The sequence below is a fragment of the Xenopus tropicalis genome, chromosome 6 (assembly GCF_000004195.4).
Source record: "Xenopus tropicalis strain Nigerian chromosome 6, UCB_Xtro_10.0, whole genome shotgun sequence".
Classification (NCBI taxonomy): Eukaryota; Metazoa; Chordata; class Amphibia; order Anura; family Pipidae; genus Xenopus; species Xenopus tropicalis.
In genome coordinates, this window is record NC_030682.2 from 92,908,496 (window position 1) to 92,931,733 (window position 23,238).

The 23,238-nt window shown below is 40.0% G+C and overlaps 1 long non-coding RNA gene across 1 annotated transcript; it reads left to right on the forward strand.

Annotated features, from left to right (window-relative positions):
- Window positions 1–3,749: 3,749 nt before the first annotated feature.
- LOC105947643 lies at window positions 3,750–9,232 on the forward strand. Its single transcript, XR_001171067.3, has 3 exons — window positions 3,750–4,292; window positions 4,806–5,569; window positions 8,363–9,232. It is a non-coding gene; the product is annotated as an uncharacterized LOC105947643 (long non-coding RNA).
- The last annotated feature ends 14,006 nt before the right edge of the window (window positions 9,233–23,238 follow it).

The window sequence follows — 23,238 nt, forward strand, 5'->3', positions numbered from 1 at the left end:
CTCAGTTAATCAGCATAATGCACTTAAAAATTATAAGAACACAACAATTATGCCACAAAAAATGGCTAAACGAATAAACACTATGAGAATGAAATTTTTTTCTGCATAATGCCTAAAAAAAACCCATACAGCAAATAATTTTGAAGTGTTCTATACATCAGCAAAATGCCATACATAAGTTAACACATGAAGCAAAGTATGTCTATAAAAGCAGCCGAGCTAATAAACATTTTGTAGCGATATTTAATACGTAAGCCCCTTGGAATTGAACAGCTTATCTATAGTATGCCCTTTAAAGGCGAAGGAAAGGCTAATAAAGAGTTAATCCCAAGCTGCAGGCATACCTTCAGTTGTCTCAATAGTGCCCTTAATGGACAATGAAAGGTTAATATATATAAATTAAAAGTAAGTCTAAAGGCATTCTTTTAAAGTACTTACTGCATATCTAAATTCCCAGATCCATGCTTGCTTCTCTGAGATATGGTGCTGGCAGCCTACAGCAGTGTGAAGACTACAGTGATATCACTGAAATCTCTCTCCCCTTCCTGTAGGTGCCAGCGGCAGCCTTCCTATTCTCTGAGCATGTGTGTAACTTGATCCTGCCTCCAGTTCTGAGCTACACATGCCCACCAGCCAATCAGAAGCGGATCTGGCACATGTGCAGTATGAAGCAAGGAGGGAAAGGAAGGGAGAATACCTTTTTAGAGATGGCTGCCTGTTCTAGAAAATGTGAAGTAAGTGTGACTGAGTAAATATTTGATTAGGTGAGCCAAAAGTATGGCGTTTTTACTAAACAATAGGAGGACTATTGGGCAGTATGCTTTTTAAATTTTGACTTGCATTCTCCTTTAAGTCTCCCCATACTTCACCCCTTCAGAAGATCAGAAGCCAAACAGAGAAAAAAACGCTGAGCTGGGTAGAGAAGATTCCCATAATGCATCGCTCCTCCAAGACTTAACGACTTGTTACTGCAGGCGGCGCATGCGCAGAGGGCAGAGGGCAGAAGCGTCCGGTTGCCATGATGACGCAGCGTCGCTGAGCTCTGTGATAAGCAGGGGGGGGGCAGGTGCTGTGAGCGGCGAGGGTTTGTGGGAAGAGCGGGGGGGTTTGTGGAGCTGCAGAAACTTTGTGACAGGAGCGGGGAGCTGGCTTGTGCTTTTCAGCCCATACAGACACGCTGGACAAGATGGCGGCGCCGTTCACTGAAACAAGTATGTAAGTTCTAGTATGTGTATCTCTGTAAATCTTTCATTAGGCAAGCCAGGAGTATAGCGTTTTTACACAGCAATAGTAGTACTATTTAATAGTGTGCTTAATAGATTTTGCCTTTCCTTCTCCTTTAAAACAGCAAAAGGTACTTAGATTATGTTTATATTTTTTGTACAGAGAAGGTAAAATTATTCAGATTAGTGGACAGCACTGTCCCTCACTACAGCACATAAAAATGGTGCTATGTAAGTACAGTAGTTTACAGCAGTAATAGTTATTTGTACTTTACAAAGCCTGTAATAGTTAAAAAAAATAATACATGTAAAAATTGTTTACATATTTAGCCTGCAACTAATAACACAAAGCTTAGACAATAACTTGGGTGGGGCTAAAAGGTCATGATTTTCGGCATGACCAAAACTGCTTATGCTAATTTAAAATAAACTCAGGGGCGGCTCTGCAGGACAATGCACATGCACTGGCCCCGGGAATTTTGTGTTGGAGTGCAAAAGGAAGTTGCACTGGATGAGACCAGATATGTTTTTTTTTTTGGCAGACTTTTGGAGATTTCAAGGTTAAGAAAGCAAGGCATAGCTAAGCTAGGGCTATGTCTTACCTATCATATACTGTTCTAGATTACCTATCATATAATGACTGTAATTTGGAGCTAATGTTGTTTTTAGACTTTCCTTCTCCTTTACATTAGTCCAGACAAATTACTGTCAGCATTTTGATATTATTCTGCTGCCGCTGAGAATTAGCATTCTGTCAGCACTTTGTTTTGTAATGTTGCTCCTTCAAAGACTCCCTCAGGCTCCAGTAGTTTGTTTGGCACTGCTAACCCATCAAGTACTCCTGCCAGTTCCAGTAGCTTGTTTGGCACTGCAGCCAAACTGAGTGCTCCTGTGGGCTCTGGTGGGGTGTTCAACAGTGCGGCCCCTGTGCCCCCAGCATCAACTTCAAGTAGTGTGTTTGGAAGTGCGGCTCCAGCAAACACTTCTGCAAACATATTTGGAAGCGCTGGTGGAACCTCTGGTGCTCTTGGGACTTTTGTGTTTGGACAGCCAGCTAGCACTACTAGCACTGTTTTTGGAAATTCAAGCGAATCAAAGTCAACATTTGCTTTCTCTGGTCAGGAGACTAAACCAGTGACCTCTGCAATTACTTCTGCTACTCCATTTGTATTTGGAGCAGAGTCTGCCAGTACTACCCCAGCAGCTCCAGGTTTTAACTTTGGACGAACAAACACCTCAAACGTGACAGGTACAAAATGTTTTTGTGAATATGTGGCACCATTATATGCGAATGCATATATGTCGGGATTTGAATGTTCAAACATTTATGGTAATGATTTGTTCAGGAAATATGGCACCTTTTATAGGCGCTATATAGACGATATTTTCTTTATATGGGATGGCCCTGTAGAATTGCTTGTACAGTTTGTAGAAGGTCTGAATCAGTTGGGTAGTCCTGTTAAATTGCAGGTACAATATAACAGCGAGAGTATCAATTTTTTAGATGTTACAATATATGAGAATACAGGGGTTACAGACTTGCATTTATTCCAAGCCCACTGACAGGAATACATTGCTACACTACAAGAGTCACCACCCCAGACATCTTTTAAATTCCTTACTGAAATCACAGATGCTACGTGTAGTCCGCATAGACAGTTACCCAATAGGATGCGGGATTTAGAAACAATGAAGAATACATTTATTAATAGAGGATACCCCAAACAACTAGTGAATGAGGTCATGAAGAGGGCAATGGAGGCGGACCGAGAGCAGGTGTTTTAACACAGCAAGAGAAAATGAGTAGGGATCAGAGAGAGAATAAAAATGAGGTTTACTATGTAAGTCAATTTAATTCCAATTGTAAACAAATTAAAAATACTAAATTAAAAAACACGAGCTTCGAATTGCAGATGATCAACTTGTGAGAATCATTGTGTAGGATGTTTTGTATATCTTTTTAGGATTTCTAAACATGCTTGAATATTAGTATATATGGTTGAGGAGGAGTTACAAAACATTTTTCTTTTTCTACAGGATTTTTTATGAATGGACTTTTACAAGGACACTAAATGAGCTTTTAAGATGCACGGGTGACACCTTTTGGTGAGATCGAACATTACACTTTTAATAATTACACTTTTAACATTGCACTTTTAAAGGACATGGAAAGGCAAAGTCACTTGGGGGTGCCAAAATGTTAGGCACCCCCAAGTGACTTTAATTGCCTACCTTTTACCCCGGGCTGGTGCCCCTGTTGGGAGAGAACAGCACCAGCCCGGGATAGCTGCAGCGCTTCCTGCTTCGCGAGCGTGCGCATGCATGTGCAGAGTGAAAAGCCAAACTTTAACAGAGAAGTCGGCTTTTCACTCTACTGCGCATGTGCCTACCTCACAGTCTCAGCTTAAGGAAGGAGGAAGCGCATTGCTCCAGGTACCCCTGGCTGGTGCTGTTTTCTCCTAACAGGGGCACCAGCCCGGGGTACGAGGTAGGCGATTAAAGTCACTTGGGGGTGCCTAACATTTTGGCACCCCCAAGTGACTTTGCCTTTCCTTGTCCTTTAAGTATTTATATTGAATGGCAACTATGTTATTTACACTATGTATAATATTTTATTGAATGAAACACTGGTTTTATGATGTAATCATTTATATATTATAATTATACATATGCACTGTTGAAGGTCAGAGATTGGCCCTTTTGAATTTGCACATTCACGAGTGCATTGGATAATTACATAATGGTCTGATGATAGGAATTGGGCATATTTCCAATTGGTTTGCTTTGAGAGTGTATTTAAAGTTGGTTTGAACACTATTGTTTTATCCTTGAGAAGGTTCTATTGAAGCCCGAAACGTCGGATTCTTTTAAAACAATATGTCTAAAATAAGTTTATGATGATTTTAAAGGGTGTACAGGTCACAGAATATTTATTGCTGAATACTTATATATATGATATTTGTGTTACTGCAACCTCTGCAAGTGCCAGCCTTTGGTTCTAGTACTGCACAGTGTTTGGGCAGCAAGCTGCTCAGCCTTCTTTTGGATCATCTGCTGCACCCAGTGCTGGTACGTAACAGCTTGTGAGAGATCAAGCAAAGGAAAAATATCTGCTATTGCTTTCTGCACACTTATTTGCTAATCTAGATTTCCCTTTGCTAACTCATTCATGTCTCCAGCTTTTGCAGTGTGTCCTGCAGGCTATTGCTTATGTTCATCTCCTCCCCAGGTACCCATTTAATGGATTAAACACGGAATTGATGCCATAGTAGAAAATATGCAAAAGTTAAAATGTTATTTCACTTACAAATAATCCCCAGCTTGTTGTTGTGTGTATTGGTCAACTTGACCCACAGGTTAGAGGTAGTTCTCTCTCACAATATCTGTTTGTTTTTCTCTACCCAAATTATTTTTCAGTTCCTTTTTTTTTTACCTTACAGTTTTATAAAGTGTTTTAAATATGAATTGGTTTCCTTTCTCACCCATCATCCTACATACTGCAAGCTGATCTCCCCAATGGATATAAATAGGTGACTTGGTGGAACATTGCCCATACATGATGTCTCCTGTGTTTTGTTTTAGGATCTGGCTTCCAGTTTGGCAACAACGCAAACTTCAACTTTATCAGCACAAATTTGTCGGGGAGAGTGTTCACTTTTGGTGCAAATGCTGGATCCACCCCCCAGCCACCTGCCCCAGGCTTTATGTTTAATGCAGCTGCTTCAGGTTTCAATGTGGGGAAAAGCGTGTTAAATTATGCCAATAAATCATGCCCAGTAGTGTTCAGTTTTGAAGGCTGCTGGCCTCTAGGCAGAAAATGTAGGCTCTTACATTGAAGCACAACTTTATTCTGTCCACCTAGTTTTTTTTTTTTTTTTTTTTTAAATCATTCTTTAAATGTCATGCTAAATATTTGACCTTTTGCGTCAAGTACACTGTTTGTTACAATAACTAACTTGGAATGGAATTATTTTTGTTATCTAGTCTTTTGGCAGTAGGACTAGTTAGAAAAAAATGCTCCTATTCAAGCATGGGAGCATTTTATAAAAGGTGGCACCCCCACTTTCAGTTTGTATTTCTTACAGGCCTGAATTTTAATGTAAGTGTATGTCTGCTGCACAGTTACCTATCAAAGTAAAGTATTTCATTTGGCAGAACTTTTCTTAATTCCTTTATTCTCTCCATGTTATTGCTTTATTTAGGCTTCTAACATTTTGTTTTTATTTGCAAACAGCTTCTCTTACCCAAAATTCAGCACTCCGGCATCCAGTGGATAGTTATCAGGAGGTGGTGGCAAAATGATGAGAGAGAAAGGCTCTCATTACTCAACAAAGCCAGCTGAGGAGGTAAAATAGTATATTTAGTACATACACTATATTAAATATACCGTATATACTCGAGTATAAGCCGATCCGAATATAAGCCGAGGTACCTAATTTTACCTAAGAAAACTGGAAAAACGTATTGACTCGAGTATAAGCCCCTCAATGGCGCAGCATGAAAAGCATCCATATACCGGTATACAAAATCTTCAATCCCATAACTAAATATGGCATTTCTGTATTCTTTAAATACAGTAAATTGCTGTTCTGGATGTCACTTCAATGAATACAAAATTATTCTATATAAATTTGATAAAACAACTACTGGGCCACTAGCCATAAAGCTTAGCAAGTTATGTAAACCTCTCATAATATAGAGACCAGTACATCTCTCTCTCTTTTTTATTTTTTCATTCGTGACTGTACATAAGCCTGAGAAGAACTGCATGAGCATAAAGAGCTTCAGATACAATACATATAAAAACAATAATTCAGCTGAGACCTAAAAGTCAAACAGCCAAGCAGTGAGCACAATTGGGGGTGCAGGCCATGGCGAAACAGGGCAGTGGTCGGGATCAATTGGGAGGAATGACAGATGGAATCAAGATGTGCCCAGACCAGTTCCTATCCAGGTCAGCATCACTGATTTGCTCTCCTAGATACCATGAGAGCCAGCAAGTATGAGGGGCAATTACGGTGACCACTTTACTGTACTATGGTATGGCTGAATAACGGATACATGGATATTTTCCATATCTGAAGCATTAAGCTAAGGACACAAACTAAAGCTGATCCTCCAATCACTGCTCTAGAGGAACATTTTAGGGTGACCCTGTTACCAGCTTGCCTATAAAAGCTTAACTGAGGGGTGAGAAACATGGGGGTTCCTTATAAATCAATAAATGAGGAGACATGTTGGATTTATTTACACATATTTCAGCAGGAAGCTCTGGGATCACCTTTAAAGGATGTCCTAGGGGTTTAATAAAACAAGTCAGCACTTAGTCCCTAAACTAAAGGGATATTTCCTGTGCCAGAACAGAGGTGATAGATAGAAATTTTGAAACACTGGCTCAATGACTAAAGTTCCCGCGCCACTCACTGTGTCCCGCAATGTCCATATGCTGATTAATCCTGCAGAACGATGCCACATACTCCTCATGGCCACGATATGTGAAGCGGGCAGATGCGCGGTGACAGTCGTTTAGGGGTGGTCCAGGGAGTGAGGGACTCTGTGGTGCTCCTCATTGCCGCGCCGCTCCCTCTGTGCAGCGACGCGATGCGCAAAGTGTCGCGTGCACGTCACGTATACATGACGCTTACGGCCGCCCACGGGGGGGGGGGGGTCGGATAGCCTGTAGTTTGTGCGCACTACCGTATATACCCGAGTATAAGCCGATGCTTACTTTTTAAGCACATTTTTAGGGCTGAAAATCTCGGCTTATACTCGAGTATATACGGTAAGTGAGAATAGTACCAAGGGGTACTTTTTAAACAGGTTGCAAAAAAGCAGCAGCTCTTAAACCACTGATATGAACTTTTATTATTAAAATGTTTTGTTTGTATTGCTTTATTTTATTTTTTGCAAATGGTCCAAAGTTATTGACTAAATCTTGGGAAGGCTTGGGACTTTTGCATTAGGTTATATGGCAGAGCAGATGAAAGTCCTAAGTATTCTAAATATTTGTTATTATACATTAATTATTTTAAGTATGCACAAAATCTGCAGTTTTTACACTGCTAATATGAATGTGTAACGAGTGTTTCCTGATGTTTGAGGGCTAGGTAGAACAAGCAAAGTTTTTTACTGAAGCAAGAAGTGTCTTTTAATGCTTCCCTGCTCAGTGTCATAATGGGGGCTCCGGTAAAACATCTGTGATTGTAGCAGTGTAAGAACTTCTAATATCATGAGAAAAAAAAGTTAATTGCAATGGTTCTCGGAAGAGTAGGTAAAGGGATACGGTCTTGAATTTAATGTTTTAGTGCTACAGTACAGTGTTTACCTTGCAAATTCTTTCTGTTGTTTAAAATTGTATTTTGAAACTAATATTTATTAAGTGTTTGGGTAGCTATCTCAGTTCATTATGCATGATTCTATGCTTGCAAAAACTAGTGCAGCATCATGGAAATGTTTTCAGGCAGCTGCTGCCCTTTAGCTATTAATTTCTTCAATTTTCCTTCTATTCCACTTCTGTATACTATTTTGACATCTGCCACTAGGTGGCGCATGGATGTATATTCAGCTCTGCTGACCCACTGACCTATTACCTCTTACTGTATATAGTGTATTTTCTGGATAGTTAGGATGTGAGGAATTGTTCTTGGAAGTCACTGTGACATTATTTACAAGTGTATGTATGGCCTTACAGGACAGGCTGATTCAGAGAGTTTGAAGATAAAATATGCTGTCAAAAATAATTATTAACTGGAAGAAAAAAACCTGACACCACCTATGCTACTTTTATTGACTTAAATTGTACTGGTTTGAAAAAGCAAGTACAGTTATTGGCCAAAAGCACAGTGTTACGCAGTTTTCGTAATATATGGATATTTTTACAGCTTTATGTATGGCCAACCTGTGGACTTTTTTTTTTTTTTACCAACAATATTAAACCTATTTTAATAGACATGTAAACTTAAAGTAGCCCTTCCCAGCTTTAAATTTTCAACTTTGCCTAGTACTGCTGCTTCACCTATTTCTGCTACCAAATCTGCAGACAGTTAGGTAAGCTGAAGAAATAACTATGTCAATTGCTTTGCTTTGTTTTCCCGCTTTCTGCCTCCTGTCTTTACATAGTACTTTGTTTTATTTTGTAGCTTTGAGATGTTCCTGGTGCATGAACAGAAAAATTTGGTGTCCGAACATATGCTTACCGGATCCCACTAGCTTAATGGAACAGTAACAGTAAAAAATGTTATTAAAAAAATTAAAACTACACCCTCTAAATAATGCCCATGTCCAGCTGCATTGTACATATTTACCTTCCATTTAGCCAAAAAATCTTCAGTAAAACACCTCTCCACACTATGGACACAATTTTGAAGAAAGGCGGTATGGCGACTAGCCCCTCAATACGTGCGCACCCCAACATCACTCCTCCTAACAGGATATCTGGCTGTAACCCGGAAGTTCAGTATCACCGTGAAGAGGAGGAATTGTTTTCAAAGACTGGGGGAGAAACACTCTGCTGGAACATTTGGAGGAAAGAAACACTGCTGGAATGGCTAGAGGAGAGAGATGCTGCTGGAATGCCTGGGGGGGATAGACATGCTGAGGAAATAACCAGTGCAGGGAAGAACCTGGGTTAGAGGTGTGCGAAGGGGCAGGGACTTTGTGGGAAACACACTGGGGGGATGGCTGTTGAAGGGAAATGTTGGGTTAGAGGTATGTGTGAAGGGGCTTTGTGAGAGACATGCTGGGGGGAAACGCTAGGTAAGAGGTATGCGAAGGGGAAGAGGCTTTGTGGGAGACACGCTAGGATGGATGGTGAAGGGAAGCCGGTTGCTTGTAACTTAGCCAGTTGCTAAGCGACGTCACTTCCGGAAGTGACATCATGGAGGCAGGATTTTCAAATCAAAACCAGGAAGAAGCTAACGGCAGCGTGCACGTAGGGGAGAAGAAGCTTTCAGGCCCTGCAAGATGGCGGAGACCCTATATACTGCACGGAAAAGCGGCGATTGGGATTTTTTACTGATGCATTAAAAAAAAGAAGCATGCTAAGGGGCCCATTTACTTACTCACGAACTGGCCGAATGCGTCCGATTGCGTTTTTTTCGTAATGATCGGTATTTGGCGATTTTTTCGGAAAATTATCAAAACTTTTTCGTTGCCATCCGAATGTTGCGTAAAATCTTGCGATTTTTTCGTAGCGTTAAAACTTGCGTGAAAAGTCGCGCCTTTTTCGTAGCCATTCCGAAAGTTGCGCAAAATCTTGCGATTTTTTCGTAGCGTTCGGATTCATTTAAGCTTCAGTATGGTGACTTTTCTTGGGCCAGGTTGGAGCTGCAGGGTGCCATTGAGTCCTATGGGAGGCTTCCAAAATCATGCTAAGTCTGAAAGTTTCACCCGCCGCTTACGAGCGCTCAATACGAAAAAGTCGCGACAAGATACGAGCGAATCGTAATGGCTACGAAAAACTCGCGTTTTTTCGCGAAAATCGTATTGGTAACGAAAAAGTCGCGACAATTTCCGAAAAGTCGTAAAGGCGCCGAAAAAAATCGCAAAAATACGAAAAAGACGCAAAATGTTCGTTTTCCAATCGGAATTTTTCCAATTCGGATTCGAATTCGTGTCTTAGTAAATCAGCCCCTATGTGTATTTGAAGCAATAATTGTAAGTTGATTGATTGGGGTTGAGATGTCTAAATGGTGTAACTGGTCCTTTAATTGGCAATTAAATTTAGGTTGTTACAACTGGTTGTCTATTATTTATATTTTTAAATATTTTACTTCGTAGTTACAAAATTGCTAATACACAACTCGTAGTATGTTTGTGTTGATTTATATGAGGAACCCTTATTAGAAAAAAGGGAAAATATATTCACACATGACCACACTATAAACCTGCTTGTTATACATTTTCCTTTGTTCTTATTGAACAGTGGAAAATAAAGCAATACTTTGATCCATGTTTGAAGAAAATAAATGCACTAGGGGCATTGTTGTCCAGCTGGAATTTCTTTGCTAGATGTGGGGTCAGCCGACCTGTTTGCATGCTATAATTTATTGTAATCCAGCCTCCTAATGTGGTAGAGGGGATAAATGGTTATCTTCATGTATCGTGAACTTCTATGATGCTTGTGTTTCTCTCCAAGTCTTCTTACATTTGACTATGGCTCACAAGTAAGAAAGATTTGGGACCCCTGACCTAGAGGTACCTGAACTGTTGTAAAGCCAGGCAATCTATACTCTTACTGACAGCAGAAACACCTGAATTTACTGTGTAGTGCTGAGCACTAACAGCAAATATATATCTAACCTGTACACGTACCATCATTTAAAGGGTTAAGCCATTTCATCTTCTGCAAATGGTAGCTGCAGTGAGTCACATCCTAATATATCCTGCTTAGGGTACCTGTTACGGTGCTTCCCTGATGTTCTTTATCCCTGCACGGGAAGCCCATAATATAAAATACCAGTGACAGATGCACCCAGCAGTAATAAACATGCATATAACAACACATGCAAATGTTAAAATAGATATAAAAAAGACAGCACTGCAAATGTGGTGAAGAGATATGTATTAGCTTAGTCATCATTGCATTGAGTACAGGTATTGGACCTGTTATCCAGAATGCTCAGGACCTGTGATTTTCCAGATAGCCTTTCCAGATACAGGCTTTCTGTAATTTGGATCTCTCTTTCTGTAATTTGGGTCTGCTATAATATCATTTAAACGTTAAATAAACACAATAGAATTGTTTTGCCTCCAATAAAGATTAATTCTATCTTAGTTGGGATCAAGTACAAGGTACTTGGAAGGTTTTATTATTCCAAGGAAAAAAGGAAAGACATTTTAAAAATGTGAATTATTTGGTTAAAATGGTGTCTATGGCAGATGGTCTTACCATGATTCCGTTTTCTGGATAACAGGCTTCCAGATAACAGATCCCATACCTGTATTAACTTCCTAACTCAATGCTGTTATGTGTTTTATTTAAAGGAGTCTGAGGAAGAGGATAATGAATTAGTAAAACAGGAATTCACGCCAGCAGTTTTCAGCATTTCCAGCGTTAAGTCCCAGAAGAATTTGCTGATATCAGTGTTTACAATGCTAGCCTGGACAACAAGAACTGGATAACCTCAAAGACAGATTTTATTTGCTCCCGGCCTCTATTTGAGTTCCACCACCAGCAGTATTACTAGTGGCTATTTTTCTCACAGTGCGTCCAATGCTACACTTTCTGACATACTGGTCCCTTCCAGTGAGAGCATGGATCATTTAGTCAGTCATACAGGGGATTTTGAAAGCTGAGATATTTTGGTTCACCATTCTGCAAAGTATCATACAGTTTGTTCTCACAAGGGACTAAATGTATATATGTATGTATATCTTTATTTATAAAATGCTACTTATGTATGCAGCGCTGTACAGTAGAATACATTAATGCATTACAGGGGTTTATTAAGATAATAATAGATAATACAAAGTATAACAATAAATACAAATAAATAACTAAATAAATAAATGGTAGGATTTCTACAGACAATGCAACAAGCCTAGCAAACCTCACAGAAAAAAGTGCCTTGATAAAGTGTCACATTGCACTACTGATAAAGCTGCTGCTCTCCTGTTCAGAAGTGCATCTTGCTATTCTGTGGACTCCCCAACCTACAAAACTAAAGTAAGCACTGTCCATTTCCTGCCCTGTGAAGTTGCTGTGGAGCACACTTGTGCTATATTAGAGGACCATTCATTCACAGAGTTCATGGGGGCTGAGGATGGCAAAGATCTGGAGCAACACGAGCACTCCCTGGTTTTATTTTCCAATGGAGACAAAGATAGAGCTGAGTGCAACTCCCTAGCAGCCCTCCCTAATGCAACACCCAGCCAACACTGGCTGGCAGAGGATGGTAATGACTCAGACTGCCTGGGTGATGCTGCCTTATTTAGCCAATCCCCCCTTGTTCTTCTGAAGAAAGTTCCCTTGTAAAAATTAATTTAAATCTTTCTGACTCTGAAGAAAATCCTTCCCACAATTCACTGTGTCTCGCACTCGGCGATCAAGTATGCATTGGAGAGAACAAAACTGGGACAGTGCACTACATTGGCACAGTAGATTTCTCACGTGGCACATAGGTTGGAATTGAGCTTCATGCTCAGCTAGGTAAGAAAAAGAATAGTGGCCTCCTGGCTGCTGACTAATTTGACTAATTTTGGAGATGTGGAATAAAATCAAGAAAATATAAATATATGTCTGCCCCAGCTGTATTTCATACAGGAATATTAATGGTTGCTACTTGCAGCTCGATAAAAAAAAGGGTTTTGTTCTTTTCTGTGAGAATTATGAACTACTTTCCCCATATTTCATGCTTAAATTGATGTCATCATTTAGAATCGTGCTTAGTGTTGTTACTTGTAATGCATGACTCTCTGAAACGTTTGTATAATAAAATATATTGTATCCCCTAGTGTAAAATATGCAGATAAGTCAATGAGGAGTACCATGACCTGAATAAAAATTTTCTGTACACTACCCTTGGTCTCATGCATTTATATGGTCATGGAACTCCTTGGTGACTTCTATCCATAAATTTTACAATTTACATCACAAAATGTCTGCTTCCACTAAAGAACAACAGCAGTGTAATTATTTTTGACTGTATGATACAATCTAATAGGCCCATTTATTAACATTCAGATTTTCATGGTTTTATAGTTTTTTTGAATCCACAACTAAACTCATTTACGCGAATGTCAGTCATTTATCAAAAGATCCGTATTGAAAAAGCACAAACAAAAAAAAGTAACAGAAAAATGCAAAAACCACGACTTCTTTAACTTGTCACGCAAAAATCACAACCTTTTCGTATTGTGCAAAAGCCAGCATCAAAACAAGCAGAAAATCTCAAAAACCACAAAGCAAAGAAAGATCTTCCAGTTGTCAAAGGGATATCTGACTTCTACATGATCTCAACAGGTTTTAGATGGTGTTTTAGATTTCTTTTACATTTGGTTTTGTCTATAATAAATCACAACATAATCGCGACAAAATCCTGTTTGGCATCAAGAAACTCAAACTGAAATAATCAGCCATTAATAAATGCCCCCCTAAGTGTGAGCCAATACTTAAAAGTACATTTTACACTCTCTATAAATGCCTTTGAGACTAGTCTGCAGTTATATGTTGCTTTATAGCAAGCTACAACCCAAAAAACAGCTGTAGGGTTGGTTGTTTACATTTTTTTAAGATTAAATTGTTTTATTCTGCTTTTAAGGTAAACATGACGGGACTGTAAAAGGCAAGAAGAACTACCGCTGCAAACCCAAGTACAGAGTGTTCCTCCGCCCCAGTCGGCTTACCAAAGCACTTGGCTCATCACAGAGGAGCAGTAGCAGCACTGCATGGGGTCAGGCATCACTGAACATAGACAAGAGGAGAAGTGCTGTGCTTCGAGACTCTTCAGCTCCCAAGGCACGAGTCACAGCAGCCTACCTGTCGGGGGATCAGGCAGCGTCTACATTCTCTAGGAAGCAGGAGTTCTGCAAATCCTGGATTAACTGAGAAGCATTATTTGCACTTATTGCACAAATCACGAAAAAAACTGTACAAAAAAAGCTTTTGTACAGTGTACAGTTTTAATTTGTTATTCTGAAACATTTACTGGATAGAGTCACAGATGTTCTGTTTTTAAAGGAACAGTAACACAAAAAAATGAAAGTGTATAAAAGTAACTAAAATATAATGTGCTGCTGCCCTGCCCTGGTAAAAGTTGTGTGTTTACTTCAGAAAGTCTACTATAATTTATATAAAAAAGCTGCTGTGTACCCATGGAGGCAGCCATTCAAAGGAGAAAAGGCACAGGCACATAGCAGATAACAGATAAAACACTATTGTATTCTACAGAACTTATCGGTTATCTGCTATGTAACCTGTGCCTTTTCTCCTTTTTTCCAGCTTGAATGGCTGCCCCCGTGGCTACACAGCAGCTTATTATCTAAATCATAGTAGTGTTACTGTAGCAAACGCACCAGTTTTACCAGTGCAGGGCAACAGTGCATTATATTTTTATTACTTAAAAGCTCTTTCATTTTTTGGTGTTACTGTTCCTTTAATGTGGTCTCTACATGAATTGTCTGCCTTGTAGGCAGGTTGTTGCTGCACACTAAAAGCACAACTGAAATCAAATCTGTAGATAGAGGGCAGGTACTGGGCTGTTCTTACATGATGACTCGGAAGCTCTATTTTAATCGGAGAAAAAAAAGGACTATTTTATTCAGAGAAGAAAAATAAACCATATATACATATCTGTACAAATGAAAAGTCGCAGTATGTTGTTTATCTACCAAAGAACCTGTGTCACGTAGAAATTTTTGCTAATGGCATTGCTTTGTACTTTCTGCTGAAAACGACAGTTCTCTGGGCTTGATAATAATAATAGTCTCACCATGCTGCCTTACAGGTTCTTTTTTTCCCTCCATGGGGTCATTGGCACAAAGGTTTATCAAGCACCCCCCTTTTATTTTAGGTGTAGTAGACCGTTGGTTCTACATTGGATGTCACTGTTCCACTCTGGGTTTCAGACAATGTGTCAAAAATACACAGCACCATCCAATTTCTTTACCTAGCTTTTAGCTGGTGATATAAGGAGAATTTTGCTCTTTTAGATAAACTGGAAAGCCCAGCTTGAAGGTCATCTAGCGTGTGATTTGGAGAAAACACCCATTTGTTTTTTAACTAAGGATGATTGGCTGATACACAAAAATGTTTTTCTACATCTGTAACCTTACTAGCAGGAATCTTTAACCAAAAAATCTGACAACCACTTTATTAGGAGGCTTGTAACGTCTGTTGACCTCTCATTGGTAGGCACCTTTAGTAGCCACTTATACAGGATCCTTGTTAAAAGGAAAAAACTCCCACAAGTTTAAGTAAACTTGAAAAGCTTCTAACAAGGAGGCTTACATACTACAAATATCATGTGCTTTTGTAATGCATTATTTCATTCTGTAATTATACAGTAGTTTCTGATCTCCTGGAGAACCTACATGTTCATTCTACTTCCATTCAATTCCACTCACACTAATAAGAAAAAAGCTTATTACAGAATAGTCATGCCAGGATCCGTCATATGTATGTATCATTCTTTGTAAAATTCCTACCCCACCCCAGACAGATGTAGAGAAAGCATTGATAATTGTCCACATTATGATCGCCAATATGATAAGGCCAAGAGTCCTGTGTTGTGCTTTGGGTGATGGACAGATAGTGTTAACCTTTCTTTATGTCATCCCGTCTTATGTTAATGACAACACAAGAAAGTCAACACATTGTGGCCCCTACTGAATTGTATCTTGGTCTGCTTTTACTTGCAGGGATATTTACCAATGAGTTGCAAAGTGGGACAAGGCAAAGTGATCTGCTCTGTAGGCATTAATATTGAAATGTAACACTAGTGGTACAATTGGATACCATGCAACAAACTTAAGATATGTTATAAAAGCATGCTAGGCATTGGACTGGCCTGGTTGCTGGGGTTTTCCCTGTGATGTGTATAACCCGCAGGAAGAACACATGGGCAGCTACTTTCTAGAAAACACCGGAGACTAAAGAGAAGGCAGCTGTAAGCATAAATCATATGTATGTGTGTGTCAGTTTAGAACCTGAGTGAATGTGATGTTACATAAGGAATCCAGTACAGCTATGAGTTTAGTGGTGCCATTATGGAGCTGAATTGTAATTTTTTTTTTTTTAAAAAAGTGGCAAAATTATTGAGACCAAAACCACACAGCAATGAGTACATGTTTCAAGTGCAGCATTTTTATTAAATTGAAAATGCGTATCATGATGGGGTTGCTTTCATGCACAATGCCAGGATATATCTTTCATAATGGAATGACATGGTAAATAACATGAAGTGTACTTAAACTGATAAAGTAAGTAATTTTTTTTTTTTTCTCTCCCACAAGTGACTTTTGCCTATTAAAATACATTACCCATCATGTGTAATGCAATATACAGCATCATGAGTTGCAATATACAACTGGCATTGTGTTTTGTTCTACTGTACAGCGCTGCGTACATAAGTAGCGCTTTATAAGTAAAGTTATACATACATACATGCATCAGTGCAACCTGGTTTATGCGTCTGGTTTTGCTCCATTACCCCATAAAGCTATATCTTTCCTCACTTTCAGTAGGTCACTGTAAGAATACTTGGATCAAGATCAGAAAATCCTGCAGTGCGCAATAAGCACAAGACTGGTCTGTGGTTGGGGTTCGATCAGTGGCTATAATCTCCCAGGGGTTGAGTTTCAGCCTATAACTGTATTCCATGCAAATGGGAAAACACATAAAGAAAAAAAACAGGATTCCCAGGATTCCTGTTGCGATGAAAGTGAAACAAAATATTGGCAGTTGTCAAGCTTAAGCCACTTAGTAGAGTATTACCCCTGCAGCACTAAAGTTACATGTATTTGAATGTATAGGGTTGTTTGTAATTTTATTATGGTTTGGTGCATTAACTAGGAAAAAAAACACTAACAAAAAACATGGGCTTTGGCTCCATTACAAACATAGGGATTGTGTGGTCCCAACAAGCTACACTGAAGGCATGATGTACCACTTCCCACCTATCAGCTCAGCACTGAACAAGTTTGGTTTCCAGGACCCTAATGAAAAGCTGCTCTTCTTTCTATTTCTTTGTTTCTCCTTGAAAAAATATCTGTAGTGTTTTGCTGTACAACTTGTAATTTATACTCAACAATACTGTTACTGGTATATATTATTTTCCTTGTCTGTAGTTGTTGCCTGTGTGGTTAGATTATTTAGAATGAGTGACTGGGGGACCAGCAAGATCAGCTCCTAGCATGCTGACAAGCTAAAGTCTGAGGTGGATTTTACACTGATTTTCCATCTAAGTTCTGTCCCCATTGATAAGAATATTTTCTTTTATAGATTTGTGTGGGAGATAATGTACTAGATCCACATCTACTACCTGCACGTCAGTATACCATCTATACCTGCAAGAAATGTACACCCTCCTGGGATGGGGAAGAGAGGAGCAGAATGTTCTTCTACACTCCTAAAACCCAGTGCTACACTGCCAGTACCTGCTTCGCACCCAGATGCACACTACTTGTTACCTAACTAAATCACCACCCTGTATTCTCGGTACCCATATCATCCTTTCCCAGAGTCAGACTGGGGTACCTAAATTGTATCCCACTGGGTACCTGACTCAAGAGCCCACCAACCAGCCACCACTTCTCCCGCTCCAGCCACTGCTGTTCCCACTTCACTTCCCTACTTACTTTGCTGTTAAAAATTAAAGATGGCTGTGCATTGCTTTCTCTTCCACAGTCCTTTTTATACCAAAACTGTGAGTTCTTACAATTAACATAAGTTCCCCAGCTTCACAAATTCATGAACCCAGTGTGAAGGCTGTTGGTACATTGTGCCTATGAAAGTAGCAGTCAGATTACGTGATAGTATTGAAAAAATTTTTAAACCATTAGGTGGGGATGCAATGAGATTGTGACCACAAAATACACATAGACAACAACAAGAGATCCTCTGCACTCACCCATTATCAATAAATATAGGACATTAAGACAATCTCTGCATTAAGCTACCAAGAAATGCTCTCCCCTTTAAGCAAAAAAGGGATTATTTGTCCATATTTTTCAATATACTTCAAGCTGGCCAATTTAGTCAAAGCCATTCACAGCCTGGCCAGTCCTACACTCACTTTTATCTAATTTATTTAGAATTCTACTGCTTCACTATACATTTAACAAAGGGACTGAGTTTTACCTGCAGCTTACTTGCTTTCAAGGTTGAAACCCCCAAGGTGATAGTTTTGCCTAAAGCCTGTCCTAAAGGAATATTACATTGTGTGTTACATTGTGTGTTACAAAGGGTACCTTAAAGGAGAAGGAAAGGCAATTAAAGAGTTAATCTCAAGATGCAGACATGCCTTCAGTTGTCTTAATAGTGCCTTTAAGTCTCCCCATATTTCTCCCGTTCAGATGACCAGAAGCCAAACAGGAAGAAAAAACGATGAACTGTGTAAAGAAAGTTCCGATAATGCCTCACTCCTGCACCAAGAGCAAGATCGCTGTACATGCTCAGTTAATAAGACTATGAGTCAGCTTCCTGCTGATTGGCTCAGATCCACATTCCTAAGGGGGGTAGTGCGTTCTTAGCATTCTTGAGGGAGAGGGGAGAGAGCAGAGAGCTGCATGTCTCTGGCACAGGAAAACAGACACACCAAATCTTTTGATACTGGATTCAGTGCAGCATTTCTGTGAGTGCTTATGGCTGTATTTACATAGACCTTTCTTATAAAGCTTACTTAGCTTTTACTTTTATTTCTCCTTTAAGGAAGTGAGCTATTTCTAAAAGATAATTTGGTCTCTAAATTAAGACAGCCATGCTGCTCTGAACATGCAGTCAGGAATGTAGATGAAGTAGATAATCAGATTACCATTGCAAAGTAAATCCCACTGCATAATGGAGACTTGTTAACAATACAGTCACAACAAAGGATGAAGTCAGGGAGTTGTATATTGGTAATGTAATTGTCTACCGTGCATAGACCAAATATGGAGTAGCTTCAGATTTCCTGTTTAGCTCAAAAAATAACCACAACTGTTGATTTTTGTCATTAAAACAATAGACAGGAAATATGATTAGTACAAGCACTATTTATTGAGCTCATGTTGAACAAGGGGGTATACTGCCCCTTTAAACTAGTTCTCTGTTAATTGTAATCCTCCTCCTGCTTTTGCTGTATTATTATTTTCTAGATAATATTATCCAGAAAGGGAGGGAAGAGACAATCATCTGCTATTGATAGTTCATTGGATTTGGCAATAATGTTTTGTTGTATTTTTCTTTAGTTTTGGACACTAGATGGCAGCAGTGTAACCGCAGGATGCCAGTAGCTATAAATATGGCACTTTTGTGTCCATAAGAACATTGCTATAAATAATTTACACATTACCTGCATGCACAGAAAGCAGTTATTGGCCACTTTAGGTTATAAGTCTCTATAAAGGGAATTTCAATAAACTGGCACAATCATGGCCAGAAATAAATTGCAGGAAACCCCTTCAAAAATTATATTTGTTTGCAGTTCAATGTCTTGCATCTTGAGCTGCAGAGTCTGAGCCACAATGTGAAGGTACTGTAAAACGCCAGGGTAGCTGTCATATTTTTTCCTAAGCAAAAAAAGCTTAGAAAAGGTACCCTAAATACTAGGTAGTACTCAGACAAGCAGGGCTTATTTTTTGTTTTTTGGCTTAAAAGTGGCTGACAAGAACCTGTGAATAGACAGTGTTCTGATGAACTGTAAACTCCAATCACAATACAGCTTGCCTAGAAAAGCCAATATTCCTACAATCCTTTCTAATAAATACAAATTCAATAGCATTGAATCATGGCGAATATAGTATTAAATGTGATCCTGTGCACAACGCACAATATCACACAATGCTTCCACAATATCATAAATTTGTGTCTGTGTGCAGACTGATAACATTACTAGGGAGCTAAGAGTACACTCTGACCTGACCCATTTCACTCATTCAGCTGGTCACCCACAACCTATAAGTACATTCAGTTAGACATAGTCTAAAAAAGGTACATAAATGCTATCTGATCTGGCAAATAATGTATGTATACTGTAATTGGATCTATTATCCAGAATGCTTGGGACACACACATTAAGCCCAGTAGGTTATTTTGCCACCAGTATGGATCCATGCAACTTAGTTTTAATCAAGTACAAGGTACTATTTTATTATTACAGTAATTTCCCCTTACTGAGTTGATCTGCAAAATCAAGTGTATGCTGTGAGTCATCAGGATCTGCCAGAACTTCCAGTCCTTCTGGATCAACTTGTACTATGAGCTATCTTCTATAACCTTGTATTTCCTCACTAGCTAAAAAGCCATCCAACCCTTTGCAAATGCTTTGGTGACATCTAGGGCCACCATTGTTCTGGAGCCCATGTTAATGTGGTTGATTTGCAAATAGGAGTATAATCTGTGCAAATTAATCAGAGTGCTCTAATTGGGCTTAAAGGAGAAGGATAGGTAAAAACTAAGTAAGCTTTATCAGAAAGGTCTATGTAAACAGCCATAAGCACTCACACAAAAGTCCTCTATGAAAAGAAACACAGGATTTCTTGTCTCCTTTTTTGTAAACATGTTCTTAGGGTATCTGACTTCCTCTCTCAGAAAAATCCTTCACTCCCGGGGTCAGAGTCTGCCCAGTTCTCTCCTCTCTCCTGTTCCCCCTTCCCATAACAATTTATAAATCTCACTCCCCACATCCTTAGGAATGTGAAATCTCAGCTATAGCGGCTAAACTGCAAGCAGGAAGCTATGAAGACCAAGCTAAAATGGCAGCTGCAAACAGAGAAAGCTTCTAGGGCTCTTTACTCAGGTATGCTAAAGCTTTCTGCAGAATAAATATAGCATTCTAGGTGGCACTAATGTGGTGAATCTATTGGCAGTAAAGGTGGCCATACACTGTAAGATCCACTCGTTTGGCGAGGTTGCCAAGTGAGCGGATCTTCTCACAATATGCCCACCTATGGGTGAGCGATATCAGGCTAATTCCATCGTTTGACACTAGGGCCATGTCGAGGCTGCTAATTTCCTTTGCTAATTCACTCACTGTAATTTGGTACAGGTCTGTGTAATATAGGGATGTGGATTCGGCCGAACCCCCGAATCCTTTGTAAAGTATTTGGCCAAATGCCGAACCGAATCCTGGATTAGCATATGCTAATTTCGGAATGGTTAAATTTCGTCACATGCTACAAAAATTTTCAACTTCCTTTTTTACGTGACAAATAGTCAGGTGATTTTTAGGAATTGGGTTCGGTTCAGATAGGAGCGCAGATTCAGCCGAATCCTGCCGAAAAAGGCAGAATCTTTGCCGAATCCTGAATTCGGTGCATCCCTAGTGTAATAGTCTGCAAATACATGTGCTATTTCCATGGGGTCGGTTACATATGTACCAGATGGTGTTCTTACTCTGGAAATCAGTGAAGAGGGTTGGTTTGCTTTAGCTAAGTACGTTAAGCTTTTCCTGTTTTTTCCCCTTGACTGAAGGATCTTTGGCAGGCGTACAGAAGCTTTTTCCTGGTCGCATTAATGTATGCTTTGTGGTTGGCATTGCTGTCCCTATTGTATAAGCTTTCTCTATATTCTGGACATTATCCTCTGCTTCAGCTATTGCATGTTTGGCTTTGTTGCGGACCCCGGAGATGTATGCATATATAACTTTATTTATAAAGTGCTACAAGGGTACACAGCGCTGTACAATCTTACAAAATTACACATGGGGAGGACAAGTGTTATAATAAAGACAATAAATATGTATAAATACATAGGGAATAAGTGCCATGTGGTATGAGACACAGTAGGAAGGAGGCCCCTGCCCGGTAGAGTTTACAGTCTTAACTTAGCAGAGATCAGTGTACCTTGTGCCACTGCCTTTGACGCCTCCCTGACTAAACTACAGGCCCAGACCGGCAATCTGTGGATTCTGGCAAATGCCAGAAGGGCTCCTGTAAGGTGCCATACACACATAGTGGGCTGGTGGGGGGCTGTATGGGCCTCTATGTACTCGACATTCCAGAGCCAATTTTAAATCTCTGTCCAGACCAGCTATACTACTAGTGTAAATGTTCGCTTTCCGGTGTGTCGCATATTTGACATGCCTCCATCACTTCAGTATTGTTGAGCCAAAGGGGGAAAGGTCTCCAGAGGAAATGCCCGAGTGGGGGTGCAGTGCGGATTACCAGGTACAAAGTGGCGTGGTCTGAGAGAAAGTCATTCTTAAGGGCCGTGGCAGACGGAGAGATTAGTCGCCTGTGACAAATCTCCCTTGTCGCGAGCGACTGATTTCCCCGATAAGCCGTCCCAGTGGCTTCAATGTAAATCGCCGGTGCGATGGCATATGCGGCTGAAATTTCCTCTCAAGACAACCTTCGCGATTTCGGCAAATTTTGGCGCCGCAGAGCCGCAATCTCCCCATGTCAGGGCCCTAAATCTCAAAAGCTTAATTTTTTTTACATAATGCTTATCTTCTTAACAAACATAAACATATACTCCACACTTTTTGACACTGTGTGCGCACATTTAAAGAGCTAGTGTGCGCAGTACAAAATTATGTGTTATCCCACAAAATTCTTTGAGCGCACCAATTTGTGTGTGTGTTTAGGAGGAACAGTGTATGTAAGTTTCTCAGCAGGTTAGGTTATGTTTCTAGGCAGTTTTTGCAGATGTTATGGAAATTCCATGTATGTGCAGTTAGAGTGCAACAGTGCCCTATCCTAATGGCAGACAGTAAGGCTAGGGTTACCAACTCCCCACTATTTAACCAGACCATAAAAAGTATGCTTCAGGCCAATGTTATTAATAGGGCACAAAAATCAATATACAGGGAAATTATTATTTTGGTCAAAAACTGTGAAACATTGGGTAAAGAAAATTTTCAAACTTGCGCAAGGAGCAGAGCCCAACTGTCCCAGGGCACAAGCGCTTGTTATATGAGCACTGAACAGCGCACTCTTGCACCCGGGGGAAATATTAATGACCCCCCTACATTTTCCCGCGCTGATGAGTCTTGCTCTTCCCAACGATGATTAATAGAAGGTTACAAAAACAGCCTTTACAACTACGTAGAAAAGTCGCATTCCTCTTCTAAAACAGAGGACTTTATTATGTTCAAACACAACTGCAGCAGTGCCCTGCGCTTCTATAACTGTGTCAGGCCCGTGTTCACCACAAACTAAGCACCATTCGTGCGCATTTTTCCACCACGTGATTGGACCAATAAAGAAGCGGGAGCCTTGAAAATACCGGACACCCATGCCGGCAAGTTACCTCCCCATTGCTGCTGCTGCCGCCGCTGCTTCCACTACACTTCCCAGCAGGCAACGCGCGGCCGTACGTATTGCGTTGCGAGTTACGTGCGCGGACGCAGTGCTGAGGGAAGGCGGTAGGGAAGGC